Source organism: Melopsittacus undulatus, chromosome 3, assembly GCF_012275295.1.
Source record: "Melopsittacus undulatus isolate bMelUnd1 chromosome 3, bMelUnd1.mat.Z, whole genome shotgun sequence".
In the NCBI taxonomy this organism is placed as follows: Eukaryota; Metazoa; Chordata; class Aves; order Psittaciformes; family Psittaculidae; genus Melopsittacus; species Melopsittacus undulatus.
Window position 1 is genome coordinate 92,092,882 of NC_047529.1, and position 15,143 is coordinate 92,108,024.

Below are 15,143 nucleotides of genomic sequence, written 5' to 3' on the forward strand. Positions count from 1 at the left end.
AAAGCACCTGAAAAGCACCTGCTGCTCTGTTACAATGGAAAACAAGAGAGAAAGAACATGTGGGCTGTAAGCCATGCCTCTGCCTTAAGTTTAATGGAGCACAGATGTCAATGAGAAAGGTTCCTGAGACTGTGGGTTTTCCCAGGTGTCTGTTAACTCTGGAATTTACAGTCACTGGCTGTGGTGAGCTAAAGAGGTCTGCATTTTGGAGAAACCCTCACTGTTGCACTCTGGAGTTCATATCATCTGACAGCAATGATGGAGACAGAAGGGAATGCTGCAGGGAACATCTAAAAAGAATTCCTGCTAAATTGCTGGGCAGTTCATTATTTCTTTCTGCATAGTATCAACTTCTTTTTCCATATAGGCTGAGGTAATATATAGTCCACCCTCCTATATTGCCTGTTTCATTCCTTATAAATATTTGTTGAGCTTTTTCTTTGTCCCACTTATTCTCTAAAAAGTTAGGACATTTTCTGAGAAGATACTCAAGCTTGTATTTCTTGTAAATAGTTTCAGTGTAAAAGATATGACAGACATTCTATAGAAAATTGAATAGATTTGCCTATTTATTTCCCTTGGACATTCTAAGCCAAAGAAAGTCACATCTACTACAATCATTATGGACAACTCTGTACACACATGAAAAAGAAACATATCACCTGATAACCAGTGTCTATTTACTCAATGAAAGCTTTCACAGATCTGCAAATGCATTCAGAAAATTACATGCTTTATCTCTTGTCCTGACTCCTGACTGTATTTCTCTCTGATTCTGATCGTATTGCATGTCACTGGTGTAAGGCACAGAGAAATATTTGCTGGTTTTCAACCAAAAGGGACAGCCCTGTTTATAGCATATACTAAATAGAAGAAAACACTGAGTCATCTGGGAATTGTCACAAGTGAAAAGCCCTGACTTGAAACAAATACAGTTATGCTCAGTTTGTTAAATCACCTTGTGAACTGTAAGGACTGACCTGTGCCTCCCACTAGCAAGTGGATTGACTCTAGAAATGTCTATACCCCCAAAAAAGGTTGTTATGTGTTGAATCAAGTTCAATGCCTGGTCATTTTTCAGTGATGTTTTGTTTTATGTTGTGGTGGGTTGTTTGTTTTTGTTCTAGGCTTATTAGTTCCATCAATCATAGCTAAACTTTCTGGGCTGACTGCATAGTCACTTGCAAGACAGCTTGCCTGAGATTTAACTCTGCTATCACTGCCCCTGTTAGCATTTGTATTTCTTTCTACCTCTGTGATCTCTGTTATGATATATTTAACTGGTTTTTAACTGTTTTAACTGTTATGTAAAACTTCTTGCTGCTCTTCTAATGTGTATCCAGCTGCTAAAAAGTGAATATCTATAAGTGTAGATATCAAAACCCACAAACAGCTGGCTTTAATCTGGTTCTGGGGGACACCTTGGGACATTTGAATATCAGTATAATTAAAATTCACACAGAAGAGAAAAATTAATATACATTTTTATTCATACCTGATTTAAGTGCTACATATGGTTACACATACGTTTCTCTGTGTAAGCTTAGGAAAGGAACGGAATCTTACAGTGTAGCAAAAAGAAAGCATTTTATAACTGTCTTTGGCTGCAGCTAGGACAGTTGAAGAACCATTACAAAATGTATGGAGATTATGCTGAGAAAGGGTCTGGGATGTAATCAGTCCCAGTTTGGGGTTACCTGTTATATAATAGTTGTCCAAAGCTGCTGCTTTTGCCTGGCTATAACCAGCGGGAACCTCTAAGCAGGCACTTTCTCATTGTGAGAGTAGCTGATTTAATGAGCAGTGACAGGTGCATTGAGAGCTACTAGCAGGTAGAAATGTTACTTCTTATGGGGTCCACAGTCTTAACAAATCTCCAAGGTTACAAACACCAAAAAGCAGTGTTTGTCTTGTTCATTGTCTCAGAGAAATAGCAAAGAGAAGCAGGCTGGCAAATGAAAGAATATATTAAATCATTCTGTGCTTTTTCTCTTCCAGCTGGATGTTTGCTGCTGGCTGTGCTGTGCAGAGTAGAGGTCTGTCTATCTCAGGTATGTCACCTGCTTTTGTGTGAGTGACAAGGGGATAAGCCAAAACAGGGCACAAGATAAGGCCCACATCTGACCCACACATTGACTCTTCAGCTTCAGAGCTCAGCCAAATGGAGAATAATTCAAATTAAGGGTACTCCCTACATATTTAGTGCTCCAAGTCTCCTTTTCTTACTTGAAACTAAATCTGCACTACCATAGTATTGCTATACACATGGGCCAGTAGGTGTATGTCCCACCCACAGGCTGCTTTTTTCAGGTGTAAGTACCATTCATGCATTCTCCTGTCATGCTGCCAGTAGTACCTGGCAGTGTCACAGTTGATAAAATTGACTGCCAAGGAAAATGGTTTCCATCAATAAAAGTGTAATGTTGGTGAGTTTGGATTTTTTTTTGTTGGTTGATTTGCTTTGCTTTGTTTTGTTTTTTGTTTTTTTTTTTTTTTTGGTTGTGGGTTTGGTTTTTTTTTGGGGGGGGGGAGTAGGTGTTTGATTGCTTGTTTGTTTCTTTAAATGTTTGTCTCTTTAAGTATGTATCTGCTAAGAAGAACTGTAGAAATGCAAAGATCCCCTAATTTAGACATTACTACCACTTCAGAATCACTGTTTCTTGCATAAACAGTGATGATCATCTCTGTGAATAAGTTGTGAGGTAGCAGAAGAATTCGGAAGAGAAAAATATAATCTTGCTCAAGAGAAATATAAAGTATTTAGGAGAGATCTGAGAGACCAAAGGGATTTTTTTAGTTGATGTTAATGCAGCAGTTAAATTAGGAGCCTAGGTAGATGTTAGGAACACTGTGCTTCATTTCTCTTCTCTGATTCATATTCCATCACTGAGAACTGCGTCCTGACTTTTACTGCAGCTGAACATCAAAAGTTATTTTTGAACTGAATTACAATTTATCTGTATTCAGAAACTATTGAAACTAACTACGCAAACCTACGTGTTAATAACTTGATTTTAGGAAGACAATTTTGGAAATGTTGGTTTAAAAGTGTCTGTGAATCCAGTAGTCCATTTGTAAAGTTGGGACAATGCTGCATTAAAAAAGTGTTATGGGGATTATTTAAATAATATTAAAGGATTTTAAGACAAATAGTAGTCTAAAAAGCTTTAAAGAAGTGGAAAGAGATGATAATGCAGTTACCCAATAATTGAAAGTTTTCTTTTAAATAGAATTACATTCTTGAGTATGTTTATTTTGAAAAGGTTACTGTCCTAATAAAAGGTTGAAAATTTCTCACATCTTGTGCAATTCAATATATTTTATATAGTGTAATGCTCAAGTTATTTTATGGCAGATGAACATCTGTTGCTATTTACTGGGTGAAGAATATATGATATAGGCTGTTCTGGCCCAGTGCATTTGGTACTTGTCAGTTCAGATCTCAGGACAAATAATTCCAGTTAGTTGCATAAAATGCATTCTGTTACTACAGTTTGTAAATAGAAATGAAAATGAACAGGCTCCACCTCTCAACCCAACAAAAACCTCCACAGTCTTAGCTGACTGCAGAGAGAGAACAACTTAGTTACTGTCCATGGCCCTGGGGCATGTGATTGAAGGTCTTCACGACTTCCAGGTGCCACTCAGCCATGTGCCACTCATTGCTTTGACATCCCTCTATTCTGTTGCAATGGTATTAGTCTTAGGGGATATTTCCTGGTTCCTTTCCAAGCTTCCTGAGAATGGCAAGCAGATGTTAGAATAAATAGAACCATCTTACTTCTGCCAAGTGTTACTCAGGGTTAGTTTGGCACAAATGATAGTCCATGGGCATGTTTTAATCCAGGTAAACCACTTGTGGTTTTCTGTTTTAAAGAGGAATTTTTGTACACAGTCTCCTTTTCCTTGTATTTTATTGGAGATCAATATTTTGATGTATTTGTTTTATAACCAAGCATTTATTTGGAAAAATACTTGGCTTGGAAATGAAAGTCTTATTCTACTTCCCGTGCCACTTCTTTTCAATATGGTATAAGAATGATGGTGACAGGCAGAAGACCTCAGTTTGAAAGTCAGTATATGGCTCCTTTTGGCACACCTGCATGCATGAATTGAACTTCACAGGAAGAAAAGGGAACCAAGCACCAGCCCCCCCACTCCCTCAGGGAGGGCTACAGCTAGGAGGCTATCACAGAAAGAGAAACCTTACACCTTCAATTCCCACCCCTCCCCAGATGATAACTTTTTGAAAGTGATAACTGGAACAGCGATCACTGTTAAAATACATAAAATTTAAATGTACACTTTCTTTCTGTATTGAGTTCCCAGAAAGAATTTTGACAGTAATATGTTTTATTTCTGGATCCTGCATAGATATTAGGATTTGGGATGCTCTGTCTAATTAAGACAGAAACTGTTTTGATGCATCCAGAGCAGCACAGTGTTAGGTTATAAGTCTGAAAAGCAGCAAGACTCTGAAGATCCTTCTTACTAGCAGTTGAAAGAATTATTTTTCGAAGTGGTAGACTTTTATTTTGATGTCTAAATTTCACCCCACTCCATCTTGAAGCAATTTGTAATCTGAATGAACAGCAGGAAGATTTGCAGATATTTAATACAACTGTAGCACCCTGAAGAAGCTTGTAGAACCTTTTTGTACCTTTGAGTGTCTTACATCTGTGACATAGCTTCTTTAGCAGAACTGCACACTACAGGCTGTCTTCCATCATGTTTCTACATCAACAAAGGTCAGAACTTTCTCTATAAGAAAAAAAGCCTGTAAGCATCATCTTCACAATGATTGTAATGATTGTCTTGACTCACACAGGCAATCCTTACTGCACACATTTCACAACAATTCCAGAGAACCACACAGAGTTTTTATATTCTCTGCCATGCCTTGTCTTCAGGTTCTGATGGGATGATGGGTATGGCCTGAGGCACTAGGAAAAAAACTTATTTTTTTTACCTTTACCATGACTTTTATTAGGAAATAAAAATTAGTTTTTTAAGATATAAGTAAGACTGAAGAAGAAGAAGAAGGGGAAGATGAAGGTAAGAATTAAGAGCATAATTAATTTCCTTTGAGCAAAAAAATGCATTTTTTGGACCACATCTAGCTACTTATCAGAAAGCAAGATGAACTGTAGAGACCTAGACTGCATTTTTTTAAATGGAAGTGGTACTGATAGACTAAAGTCTTTCGCATTTTTCTCTCAGAGGATCATGTGTGCTTAGAAACTTAGAATTGTACTAAATTTAGAAATCAGTAATCAGTTATTGACAGATGCAACATGCAAATAAGTCAAATAAAAGTAATAGCACTTGGATCGGTATAGTTAAAGCGAATGTGAAGATATTTGCATACTTTTGCATATATGTATACGTGCATATGTATACTAATGCATCATCAGTCACATTAAGAAAACAGTTACAAGGTCCTACAAAACACATGGTGACATTGAGATAAAAAGAAAATAAACATCTTTAGGCAAAGCAATTTGTAAGCCTAGCTGTCAAGAGTGGAGCCTTATATGCTCCCACTAAATCCATTAACAATTTGCCTAATATACATCTGATAGACAGCCGAACAGGATATTGTAAAATAAGAAATGAAGCTTTGCAATCCAAAATGGTTCAACAGGGATGTTCATGGAATCATAGAATCAGAATAGTTAGGGTTGGAAAGGACCTCAAGATCATCTAGTTCCAACCCCCCTGCCATGGGCAGGGACACCTCACACTAAACCATGTCACCCAAGGCTTCATCCAACCTGGTCTTGAACGCTGCCAGCGATGGAGCACTCACAACCTCCTTGGGCAACCCATTTCAGTGCCTCACCACCCTAACAGGAAAGAATTTCTTCCTTATATCTAGTCTAAATCTCTGCTGTTTAAGTTTCAACCCGTTACCTCTTGTCCTATCACTACAGTCCCTAATGAATAGTCCCTCCCCAGCATCCCTGTAGGCCCCCTTCAGATACTGGAAGGCTGCTATGAGGTCTCCACGCAGCCTTCTCTTCTCCAGGCTGAACAGCCCCAAATTTCTCAGCCTGTCCCCTGATCATCCTCGTGGCCCTCCTCTGGACTTGTTCCAAGAATTCCATGCACACAATACTCCAAGTGAGGTTCATCTATCTGTTAAGCTAATTTGGGCATTTTTCCTCTCCTAGCTGTGGACATGATTGGGAAACTGTGGTAGAATCAAGCATCAAAGATCTCCTTGGCTATCCAGAAAGCAGCTAGTTGCTTCTTAAAAGTCTGAGGAACAATAGAATAAGCATACATCTGCAAGAGACTAGGATGAAAGTATGAAATTTTGGCTTTTTAAGTCTGAGGAAATGTCCAGTATTTTCTCAAAGATTAGAAAAAATCCTCTTTACATATGTTGGTGCCAAAATGTGTTGCCTTGGATCATGTAGGTCGTGGAAGCCATGAAGAAGAAATCCCATTCAACCAAGCTTGACCCATGACTCTAGGGATAATTTATTTCTGTGGAAAGTTCTAAGAAGCAATTCACACACTTTCAGCATTTTAAATTAATCGAAAATGAAAATAAAGCAAACTTTGAAATAAGAAAAATAAATTATGTGCATGCAGAAGTTCAAGGACTATTGCTTGCACAGATGCTCAACAGAGACTGCATAATACTGCCAACACATTTGGAAAATTTTATTAATTTTAGAAAAATAAAATAATTTGACAGGGTCATATCCCAGATGCAATGAAACAAAAATAAGCAGAATAAACCAAGTGGATTACGGGATAGTCAGACTCATACAAGAATGGTGAAATCATAACATATCTCATCTATCTTTGCTGAGCAGACAACAGGCAAGCATTACCCTCATAACTGGGTCAGAGTGAGAAAGGCTACTCTTGTGACATTAAATAAGTAAATCTTCTTTTAGCCTAAAAAAGTAACCTTTCTTTTCTTTCCAAGACAAATTCTTCATCTCACACTGTATAAGCTCACTGAAATCAACAAACGCACAAAAAAAACAGCCGAACTAGATTCATGATTTTGTGCTCAGCTTCTCAGAAGTTGTGGCCTCAATATTAGTGCTGCTATGGAAGATGCTTCCTGGTCAGCTTGAACAGTGTGGTGTAAAACCGACCAAATCCATTGTGAAAGGACAAAAATCACTATTATCTCTTTGTGGCTTGTGGCATTCTTTGCAATTTTTAGATGTTCTTTTGGCCACCAAAATGGTATACGGGATAGCAGTATGCTTCCTAAATATTCTTAACGCACCAGCTTTGGTACAACAGTTTGTTAATCAATGACGTATTATTTCAACCATTTCAGCTTATCAAGATTTGGAAAAAAAAATATTGTTAAGTCCTAGTAAACCCTAGTGTGTGCAATTTCTAATCTTTACTTGTAATGATTGGTAAGGGACAGTGATAAAAATCAACCTCAATCTGGCTATCCAAAGTCATTACAATATCATAAGATTATGTACAGCCTTAACACCAGTGGACCAGTGTTTTAAAGTGGAAAAGTCAGATGACTTCTTGTTGCACAGCTCAATTGATCTGCCAAAGAACAACTTTCTCCAGCACTATCATTTATCTGTATACTATACAAAATCAATGTGGGTAGTAGTAAATAACTCTTGATTCCAATTACCTTAATGAAGCTACTGGAACTCAGTGGAAGGCTCTCGGATAGAGATCAAAAGCACTTCCATGGAACACCTGTGCAGTAGCAGCAAGCAGGATCAGCACTTTTTGTCTGAAAATGCTGTGAGTCCAGGCAGCCATTGCCAGTCTGTTTTTAAAGGAAAAAAACTGAAAGGCGGTTTGGCAGGCAGAAGGCAGGCAGCGTGCTCCTGCCACTTACCTCGTGTAATGTTCTCACCTTCTACCTCACAATAAAAAGTCCTTGCTCAGCTAATGTTATTTCCTTTGTATATTCTGAAATAACACACAACCTTCCATGTACAGCATAATACTTATCTAGTGAGGTTTTTTTTTTCAGATTACCACCCACTGGGAGTAAAAGTATTTATGAGAAATGTAGTAACACCCTCCCATCATTTATTCCATTATTAGAGAAGCCTTTAAGGCTAAACAGGGTGTACAAGCATATGCCAGAGCTCTATAGTTGGTTTTGAGGGTTTAGTAATTTGTTTTATTCTGGATTTAACTCCAGCGTGGGATGTTAAGAAGAGGGAAGAACTACACCTTATATTCCTGTTCTTGCTGATTTTAATGCCCCAAAGACTGTCCCATCTCCAATAATCTATGAGCTTTAAGAGCTGAACTGCCAGGTAAATTGAGTCATGCATTTATTGCTGGTACAAGCCATTAGCAAAATGACTAATTTCTACCCTTTTTTACTTTCTCCCCAGCAGGGAGCTGGATACTACATAGCTTCTCTTTGGATGTTTCTGGAAAAGTATACAATGAATATATCATCCACCATTATGGATCATGATGATGTCACATAGCTACAAAAAATATATACATACCATTATGCTAAAACTGACAATGCAGATGAAATTACCTCCTAATTATTGCCCATTTAACTGCAAGGGCTTGCATGTCACATGTGTTTAACAATATTTTGTGGCATTATCTCATAGAATATGATTGATTATACACATGGTACTTCCTACAAATCAGCCTTAGCTGTCCTTTTCAATATGCAGTTTACTCTTCACACAACTGATCTGAGAAATAATAAGATGATTTAAGCACATTTAAAAACCTTGCTTCTGAAACACAATGGTCTCTTAGAGCTCAACTGTACCAAACTGAATGCACTGGGGTTATTTTGGTTGGTTGGTTGTTTTTTTTTAATGATGTGACCGTTTTCAAGATTCTTCTGCTAAAGAACTATTTGATTCTAGTGATTAATAACCTGCCTTGTTCTCCTTTCTGTCTGGTGGGAATTGCATGTCACATGCAGAAACTAACCCTGTCCAGAAAAAAATCCCATTTTTGTCTTTTTTTTTTTTTTTAAAGTGTTTAGGGAAGGACATTAGGCATAATGAGAACTACTTTCAAATGTAATGTCAGAAAAACTGTTGCTACTTCATCCTGGAAATCCTACCTATTGTCAATGTTTGTAATAATTAAGTTAAATAACCTGAGGAAAGTATGCAAACTAAATCTTTACTATAATATTAATTGACAGCTGGTGTGTGCAAAAGTCCTGACCTTGACTTTTACACTAGTTAGGTTTTATTAATTCCATTGGCATTAGCACTGATACTTGAATTTAGCTTACATCAGGCTGTACTGTGTACTGTGATAAACTGATACAGTCTCCTAATAAAGGTAGGCCTACTAAAATGTATTTAATGAAGTTCATCCTTTCAAATGGGAATCTCAATGGTATTGCAATCATCATAGAAAAAGAAAGTCTTACACTTTTAAAATACGATGTATTTTTTTCTGTATATAGAAAACTATACAATGGGATGGACATTCAACGGTTATTGTATTCACAACCTTTTTGGCTTAGCAAGGAAAAGGACACAAACCGACTATCTCAGCATGTGGACACAGCTTCTCCTTTAATGGATGTGCAAATGTATGTAAATTTGTCCTTTTATCCCCACAGACATCTGCTGTATACATGCATTTCTGCTCACCAGTTAGACATGTTACAGCATACTCTGAAATGCTTATGCTCCTCATTACCATTGAGTTGACATCATTTTTGTGGTACAGTGTCACCAAGCACAGATTTATCAAACATTAACTTTACATTGAAAACCACAGTCTGACCTCAGTAGGGTTTCATAAGCAATCTTAATGCAAGAAGATGCTTGTTGCTGTGTATGCAAACAGTTCCCACTAACACAGTAATTCAGTATAAGGTTACTCATATTGCTTTGATGAAAGTATCATGTATCCTACTTACATTAGTGGTAAACCTATACAGATATATCCAAAGTGCTATACTTATAGTCCTCATAAATGTTCTTCTGTGCCTGTCAGTAATGTGTACAAAAGCACTCTCTTTGAGAGCTCTCAAAAGTCTTTCCATCTGAGGGTATCCACAACCATTTTTTCCGGAAAGTCCAAGACATACAAGGACATTGGTAGTTTTAAGATGGTTTTAAAATGGTGGAAAAAAGCAGAATGTTTTGTCCAGAAAAGCTGAGATATAACCACCCTCCTTCCTACAATGAACCTGATTAACAAAAATGAACCAGCATACATATTTTTTCAAAGTTTTAGTGTTTTCCCTTCCTTTTCAATTTATGTTACTATGCCCCCCTTCCAAATATGGCATAGAAAAAAATAAAAAAATTGTAGACAGCTGAGGGAGGGAAAAGGAATCAAAAGAGAAAGGTAACAGTTAATTGGAAAGTGTCATATTTAAAAACTATCACTTTTAACTTATTTTAAGCGAAATGCCATCTTACCTGAATTGCTGTCATGAAAAATAATAGCAAAATAAATATTGCCTCTAGACTAGTCTCAATTTGCAAGCAGATTGAAGCCACTCATGTTTAAATTGATTGAGATTTGAAGCCATTTGGACCAGGTTGGCCTTTGAGTAGAAGCAGAAGCAAAAAAATTAGTATTTCAAATGCTACTGCGGGTAATGAATAATTCATAAATAAGGATTGAGTGCCTTGAATAAATAAAAAATTGATTCATTTCAAGAGGCTAAAATTGAATAATAAAGTAAATACTGTTTGAAATAATTTCATCAGTTATTTTAATAAACATTGCTGTCAAAATTATCTTCCTTGGAATGAAATAGGAAAACCTGTGTATTAGTTAAATGTAACTCAAACAGGTCGTGGGAATAACAATGAATTTCATGATATAAAATTAAGACATAAAGAACAGAACAAACATTGAGACCTAATCTACTCTTATAAATGCAGTTATTCAATATAGAATAACAACAACATATATACACAACCATTTCAAAATATGTATGAATAATTTACAAAGTACGTCATAAAATTTTATATCATTTCTATAACTGATGCCTGTACCAACTGACCAGTAGTACTGTTTGTTGTGCTTTGAAATGAAGAACAGAAAGGGATAAAGAAAGGTTAGTAGGGAAGATGAAGCAGATTTACAAGTAAACCAAAATGCATTTGTCCTTAGAGCAATAATGGACTTCAGTGTTGCCAATATAAAAGAGATGAAGAGTTTTGTGGAAAGTACGTGCTGCCTCTTTTTGGTAAATGGAATAATGCAATTACTGAAATTAAAAAGAACCATGAAAAAAAAACAAAGGGAAGGGCTTAGAAACATGAGCTGGTTTCAATATAGCATGAAATCTTTGTTCCTTGTCAAAACAAAAAAAGGCTCTATGAGCAAAACACGATTAGAAAAACAATAAAAATCCGCTTATGTAATGATTCCAAATTTAAAGAGAGAGGCAACAGTGGAAGGTTCAAGTTTTTGTCTGGTGTTCTTTAAGGAATTTTAAAGCTACAGTAAAATACTATTCTGCCTCCTGTTCAGTGTTAAAGCAAAAGTCACGAGGTGCTCATACAAAACTCCTGAGTCCAGACTTTTGGTTCAGCTAATGAGAATAAGTAACAATGGTTCACAATAGTTGAGGTTCTGTCAACCCCCTTAAGCACAAAATGTTGTGCTTGTGCCTTCTTCATCTATGCAGTCCTTCAATTTTAAAATAATGAGGTTTATTGTTTTACCATAGCTTGATTTCTTTGATTATAATGTAATAGCTTAATAATCTGTTTAAGCTTCAGCTTTTGGAGGAAGAGGGATTTTATATGCCCTGAATTTCACTACTTTTGATATAGGAATAATAATACTTAATGGTCCAAAAAGTATGTTGACATCTTGCCAATATTTGTAAGGTACATTGAACTTCTATGGTTGGAAAATGTGGATAGAATAATTAATTTTTCCTTCATTTGTTAAATTCTGTGTACATATTTGCTGTATTTGGTCAGCAACATGCACCCGTTGAATTAGCAAAGAATGGGTACCTTAATGCTAAACATGGTTATTAATAGCAACACAGATATCTTGATGTAGTATTCTTAATAGTAAGATAGATATTTTTTAGCACCTGGAGCAGTAACTTAAATGGAAAATTAATATTAGGAATCATAGAGTCATAGAATAGTTAGGGTTGGAAAGGACCTCAAGATCATCTAGTTCCAACCCCCCTGCCATGGGCAGGGACACCTCACACTAAACCATATCACCCAAGGCTTCATCCAACCTGGTCTTGAACACTGCCAGGGATGGAGCATTCACAACCTCCCTGGGCAACCCATTCCAGTGCCTCACCACCCTAACAGTAAAGAACTTTTTCCTTATATCCAGTCTAAACTTCCCCTGTTTAAGTTTTAACCCGTTACCCCTTGTCTTATCACTACAGTCCCTAGTGAAGAGTCCCTCCCCAGCATCCCTGTAGGCCCCCTTCAGATACTGGAAGGCTGCTATGAGGTCTCCATGCAGCCTTCTCTTCTCCAGGCTGAACAACCCCAACTTTCTCAGCCTGTCTTCATACAGGAGGTGCTTCAATTCTCTGATCATCCTCATGGTCCTCCTCTGGACTTGTTCCAACAGTTCCATGTCCTTTTTATGTTGAGGACACCAGAACTGCACACAATACTCCAAGTGAGGTCTGGCGAGAGCAGAGGGGCAGGATCACCTCCTTTGACCTGCTGGTCATGCTACTTTTGACGCAGCTGAGGATGTGGTTGGCTTTGTGGGTTGTGAGCACACACTGAAGCCAGCTCATGTTCATTTTCTCATTGACAAAAACCCTCAAGTTCTTCTCTGCAGGGCTGCACTGAATATACATTAAATCTGTCTTTTCAGGCCTACAAGATATTCGGTTCGTACTTTCATCTTTGTGCATTGCCTAATTTGTTGTACTCATGTATAGAAAAAAATATAGAAACAAGGACATATTAGTTAAGACCAGATGGAACCAAAATAAGGAGGTCTGTATCCTGGCCATGCCAACTCTCTTCAGACCATCACAAAGTGTTCCCCCTCCAAAGTTTTCAATGCTTTTATGTTAATAATTTCAGTACAAAATTTACACTGGCAAAACCTACAGTTTAATATTGTCCATTTATTCAAAGCAAATGTCCCTACATGATAAATTTTAACTATTCTTCAATAGAAAACAAACAAATAAATGCCATAACTGCATGCTCAGGGAAATGGCTATAATAATTTCACCATCATTATATGCAATAAAAGATAAAGTATCAGAGCTTATTGTTTGACAGGAAATACTTATTCACACAAAATTGCACATGCCCAATGCCTTCAGCTGACTATAATTTTTCTTTGCAGTTAATCCAGTCTAGCAAAGTGAAAGGCCCTTAAAAGACCTTTACCTTTAGTGTGCCTTAATGCAGCCTTAGCTTAAGTGAGGATCAATTCCTTAGGCCTATGCAAAGGCTGTTCCCATTTGTCAGGCTTTAAACTCGAATTTTCAAGGACATAGATGAGCCTGTCTGCAGCATAAGGAAATGCAGACAGACCTGCAATAATTACACTAATGCTGTAATAAGAAAAATGGGATGAAGGGCACATGCAAAATGTATTCTCATTGCTTTATAACATCTTGATTACAAATTAGGCTGCTCATTTGGAAAAATAAACTGTGAAGACAAGGCTTACAGATATATTTCAATGATGCATCATTTCAGCCATAAGGCATATTCTGCTAATGAGCCAACAATTAAAATTCTTGTTAATATACAGTAATCAAAATCTGAATTTTATACTTATTAACTGGAACACAAAGGTTAAAAATAGATAAAAGATACTTCTGATGTAATTGTGCCTACCAAGACACGTGTGTGATTATCCTTGGTAAGTTTATAAAATGTGAACTTTATTGAAAGTAATCTGATTAAATTATGAAATTAATTATACTCAGTAGAAGGCACCAAACTAGGAGTTTCTGTGCATGTTAATGAGTGATACATCCTGTACTCTTGCTCACCCATTTAAACAAGCTGCGAACTCTGTACCTTGATGTTGCAGTACAGTCTTGGCTACTGAACATTTAAAGGATCTGTCAGGATCTCTTGAATTGTATTTACTCATCCTGTAAGATAAAATATGAGCTACAAGGCTTTAATAAAAATATCCTTAAAAATTAAATAATCAAATATAGATCGATTAGAAAATTATATGTTTACTTTCACTGTAAAGAATTTTAATTTTTCATTTCACCTTAAAGAACTAATACACTTAAAATAATTAATTTCTAGTCCTGAAAGAAGGTTACTGTAATAAGTATGAACTGGCACGGGCAATAAATCTGCTCTAGATTTTTCCTTCTTCTTGTGGCCAGAAGGATTATACTATATACTTTCCTTAGCAGTAAATTTTGAAGTAGCAAAATGGTGGGCTGTTATGATCTCCTGTATCAATAGGTATGATAAAAAGCTTCTTTTCCTTACTTAATGCAAAGAATGGGGTATAGAATATGTTGAGGATTTTTCCTTTTCAGGAAAAAAGATTGAGTTATGACTATCCTCTGACGATTTCATACTATTTGAGCAGTATCTTCCTTTTGGGAAGTTTTCTGAATCAATCTTTGGACTACTGTAGAAGCACAAAATGGACAAAGTGAGCCAAGAGAATCTCATTTCATGTTGCTTTCTCTTGGATTTCCCTTCAATACTGAGACACCTGGCAATTAAGACCTAAGCCAGACCCCTGTAATGATGCTATGGCAACCACTTGCTATGGGAATCTTTTCTATCAATATGAATAGAAATGACACCTGAATCTTAATTAAGAGGACAAAGTGAGGATTGTATTCTGTCTCCATTTTTCTAAGCAAAATGGTCTCATTTACCTCGACTTTTAAGCCCTTAGAAGCAAATTCTTTAGGTTTTGTATTGATTGACTTGCTGCTTATAACACACTTGGCAAATCTGTGCATTTTACAGCTGCTTCTGCATCATACAGCTCTATAATGTATACCTTTTTTCTTATTCAACAAGTCTCTCTACAACTTAACAAGATCTTTCCTGATTTTTATTTTTATCATTTTAATTTCCTATTTTATTCTTGGTTTAAGAGGCTGTCATATTCAAAACTGGGAGGTCATTATCCCACTCACAGGTGGAGCTGGAGTTCATTTGCATCAAATGAAGTTTGGATGTAAAAAAATACAGCACTTTCTCCAGAGGTGTGATGAA